Genomic DNA, 4796 nt, shown 5'->3' with positions numbered 1-4796 from the left:
ATGATAATTAGAAAGAGATTGACTCGGCAACAAGAAGAAAAAGAGCACGAAGGAAGAGGAGGAAGAGGAGAGGAGCCGGGCCTGCAGCAGCAGCAGCAGTGAGAGGAATATACGAAAGAAGAGGGGAGGAAAGGAGGAGAGATCCAACTGATCGCAATCTGATCAGCACCGAGAAGCAGAAGAGGAGGAGAGGAGGAGAGGAGGAGAGGAAAAGGCACCGAGCAGCAGCAGCAGTGTGTTATTCTGTCGGAGGGGGATGATGGTGACAGCAGCAGCGGAGGAGGAGATAGAGGGATGAGCGGGGATCAATAATCCTCCCTCCTCCTCCTCCTCCTCCTCTTCCTCCTCCCCCACCTTCATCCCTCCATCACCTCTGCAGGAGCCGCTGAGACCTGTGAGACTCTGCCGCCTGTGTTTTATTCCTTTTTCTCTGGATGCTGCATCGTGTGTGTGTGTGTGTGTGTGTGTGTGTGTGCGCGCGTGCATATGTGTGTGTGTGCGCGCTCTTGTGTCATGTATGTGTTACTGTTGGCTATATAGGCCATGGCGGGTGTGTGTGTGTGTGTGTGTGTGTGTGCGCGCGCATCTGCAGCCTGTGTTAACTACTGAGTGTGTGATGCATGCGTATGTTTTTATGCGTTTCACGTGTGTGTGTGTGTGTGTGTGTGCGTGCATGTACGTGCTGCGGAAGTAGGCTGTGTGTGTGTAAAAGATATGTGTGGGCTGTATGAACTACTGTGTGTGTGTGTGTGGATGGCAGATAACATGACTGTAAAATTAGCCAATTAAAACCGTCCTGCTGCTGGTAAATGAAACAGAAATAATAGAAATGAGAATGTGACGCCTACACTTTGATAGATTCTGTGCATACAAAGAACATTTTGAACTGGCTGGCTTCTCTTCATGTTCGACCAAGATGGGCTCCTAACAGCCAGACATAGAGATACTTCGGCTACAACATAGGATTTTCAACTAATCTGCCAATTATTGTCTTGATTAACAGAGAAAATGCCTGTTCCAGAAAACAGGAACAATACTAATGGGGAGGATTCATTTCAGAGCTTGGCTTCAGATTCAAAATGCTGAAAATGTCTTCATGTCGTACTTTAATGGCCGATTTCTGACATTAAGTCACAAAAAACTTCGTTTTATTCGTTTCATGTTAAACATGTTAGCAAACAGTTGCTGCTTGTGTCTGTGTTCGCCTGACAAACAAAGTCCAGTACTCTCTTGTTTTTAGCTCTGTTTTTGGTCTCCACCAAGCTGCTCGCTATAAAGTCACGGTAAAGACGAGGCTGATGATTCTCTGTTGCTTCGTCACTACAAGACCCAGGACCCATTATTAGCTTTTTCACAGCTTTCAGTCGAGTTTCACAGACTTCATCTCTTAAATTGTTCATCTCCGGCTGACCAGACCATCCGTCCTCTGAGGAAAACTGTTTCCCCCCTCAGCAAAGCTGTCTGGTCGACAGACAAGAGTGAAAACCAGTCAGGGTCTCATTAGTGGATCGACAGAGAGTTAATAGTTAACTGTTCTGATGCTCAGTTCAGTTTTTGTCCAAACTGTTGCAAGGTTCATCTTCTCAAATGTGAGTTTAGTTGATTGTAGAATTTTTACATTTGTGTTTTGGTCTGTTTTCAAACAAAATAAGAATTTATTTTCAGCACGAACTGATGGTCCTGGTGCTAATTATTAAGTTATGATGGTCCTGGTGCTAATTATTAAATTATGATGGTCCTGGTGCTAATTATTAAATTATGATGGTCCTGGTGCTAATTATTAAATTATGATGGTTTTCAAACATTATACAGACTGTAGAGTTTCTGACCACTAATGGAACAATGTTCTGCTGAATTGATGCACAACATCATCATCATAAATATATCTGAGGATAGTTTAATGCTGTTACAGTGACTGATAGTTGGCTTCAGTTATATGATAAGAAATGTAGAAACACGCCACAAAAGGCTTGAAGAAGACAGCCAGCTAGCAAACATTTTTGTAAAACATCAAATCATCCTGGCAAACGTTTTCTGAGGAAAGAAGTGGACTCAGTATCAATATATTTGTACTCGAGGATGCTCACGATAGGCAAGAGCCACTCGCACTGAGAGGTTTGTTTCTTAGTGGGAGTTTAGTAGGCAAATTAGTCGGCAGTAGGCTGTGAATTATGTCATAATCTGAAGGATTTGGGAGTTTAAATATGGTACAGAAAAAGGACGCAGCACCTTCTACTATTCGGTAGTTGTTAGCTAAATGATCTGAGCTGCCTCGGAAATTTTGGAACCAGGAAATACGTTTCTTCGGCCTTTGTGTCGGATTTCTATGCGCTGAATATAATAATCGTTCGTGTTAGCTGCTGGAAATTCACATCAGATCAGATGTGATGACTGGTGGCTGGGTGGTGAAATGTCTACCCACAGAATAAACTTTAATCAAATGCCAGTGAGTCTATGAAAACTAGAGCTTTCTCACTCTCTCTCTCTCACACACACACACACACACACACACACACTGTCGTGAATGCCTCTGTTTCTGCCTGGCTTCCTATACAGTATGTTGGGAACAGAGAGCCTGCACATTCAGAGGGAAAGATGGAGAGAGACCCCGACAGAAACAAAGGGAGAGAGAAGAGAGGGATGGTGGTCAGTTAGTGAGTCATGAATAATTGAATGTGCTTAATGGGAAGAGATATAAAAGCTGAAACTGTTTGGCCGCTTTGCAATAGAGACCAGAGGGCTGGCCATTTCCTGTGTGTGTGTGTGTGTGAGCTGTGATGCTGCAGCATCTACGGTGAAACTTTCCTGACTCCAAGTAACAATTTGCCAATAAGTGTGTGTTTGTTTGACCGTGGGAGGGACTTCATTACCCAGAAATCCTGCACCATGATGTCAGTAAATGTCTCATTCTGAATGTCTATTAGCTGTGAAATCATGTCCTTTGTTCAGTTACCGTGATAACTTGGCTCGTTTTAGTGTGTTACATGATTCGCTGGTCTCGTGTGATGGATGAACCTCCGATCTGTTACGTCTCCACGAGTGGGTGGATAAATATAAGCATTTAGATAAATAAGTATGGGATCGTTACTAAAGGGCCAACGTAAGTTTGGGGCAGCGTTACTGTGAATGGTGCAACATTACATAAAAGTACATAACTTCAACATGTGTAGAAATTCAAAGCCCGGCAGGCCTGCTGGCCTAGTTACAGTTGCTAAGCTGTGATTGGAGAACCACTGGGTTTAAGTAATGATTTATTTAAATGTAAAAGATGTATAAAAATCGTGTGGTAGTCTTGACATAATTTAACTGGGGGACGTCACACACGAACATCTCTGTGAAGCAGCTGCTATAGTGTTTAGTGCTGTGTGACATTAGTGGCTAGCCACAGGTTGGATGTGGCTACCAAGAGCGAGAAGTGATGGCAGCAGCTGCAATGGCAGAAATGAAAATGCACCACGAAAAAACACTGGATTGAATTGTTAGAGAGACGGGCAGAATATCTGAAACTGAGGAGAAAATGGGGGAGAGAAAAAAAAGAGAGACAAAAAGAGGTGGAATAAGGCTGAGGAGGGGTAGTGATAGAGTGTAGGAGGAGAGAGGCTGATGGCGTGTGATGATTTTTCTTGTCTCTGATGGCTTAGACAGAGCATGTCATTGGTATTTATGGGCTGAGAGACCTCGCACTCCTAGCAACCACAGAGGAAGAGAGAGAGAGAGAGAGAGAGAGAGAGAGAGAAGTGAAAGGGTTGGAGATGAGAAAGTAACAGCTATATGAGAAGAGAACAGTGCATAGAGGAAGAAAACAACACATGAACACATGGAAGGAAGGAGGGAGCAGAGGAAGGACGGCGATGAAGAGAGTCGGGAGAAAATAAAAAGGAAGGAGACAGAAAGACGGAGGAAAGGAAAGAAGCAGGTCAGGATATCAAATTAAAAACAAAAGTGAAAGTAAGGGAAGCAGGAAGGAAAAGAAAGAGGTGCCCCCCCCCCCCAGAAACATTATTGTGAAAGTGTCTCCTGTTTTCACAACGTGCTTTTATCTCATCTACCCTTTCTGTCTTTTCTTCTCTTTCAAGTAATGGATGGATGAAATGAAGCAGGATCTGGTTGTGCCCTTCGACGGGATGGTATTGACGGTGAATCCCAGATGCCTCGCCGAGTGCAGCAGGAGGAAGACAAACATCTGACATGACATTTAACCTTCCTGTATCGCTTCCTCTGACACACCGACTGCAGGGTGACAGGCTGAGTCCTGCAGGTGAACCCATGGACCGGGAGGAGGTGAAGCTCTCCTCCTCCAGAAGATGATCTTTGTCGGACGTTACGCTGTTCATATTGTGGAGCTTTGCTTTGTGTTGACTTTCAAAGATTTGGTTCCAGAGTGTTTCGTCGACGGAGAGGGTCTGATCTGACCACTCGTCTTCGATCCCGGCCGTTTTATTTGGAGAACCACCGCAGGATTTTATTATGAGGCGCAACAGGAAAGCTGGTGGTTAGTCAACTTACTTTGGAGCTCAGACATGGTTGTGCAGACTGCATTTGTGTTGCAGCACATCAGACTTGCATTGGGGACAATCCGCAGTCGCTCAGCAATGATAACGTGCGTTACCTTCGACATGGAGGCACAAATAAAGTCTCCATCAGCTGTGGTCTCCACGCCTGCTGCTTGGAAACCGATGTTCTGATCCTCTGGATGGAGTGCAAAGAGTGGATACAACTGACTCACTGACAAGCAGAAAGACAAACGCTTTTTTTTGTGTGTGTGTGTGGGGGAGAAGACGACCTCTTTCTCTGCA

Source organism: Pempheris klunzingeri, chromosome 11 (assembly GCF_042242105.1).
Source record: "Pempheris klunzingeri isolate RE-2024b chromosome 11, fPemKlu1.hap1, whole genome shotgun sequence".
In the NCBI taxonomy this organism is placed as follows: Eukaryota; Metazoa; Chordata; class Actinopteri; order Acropomatiformes; family Pempheridae; genus Pempheris; species Pempheris klunzingeri.
This window is presented reverse-complemented; position numbering follows the sequence as displayed.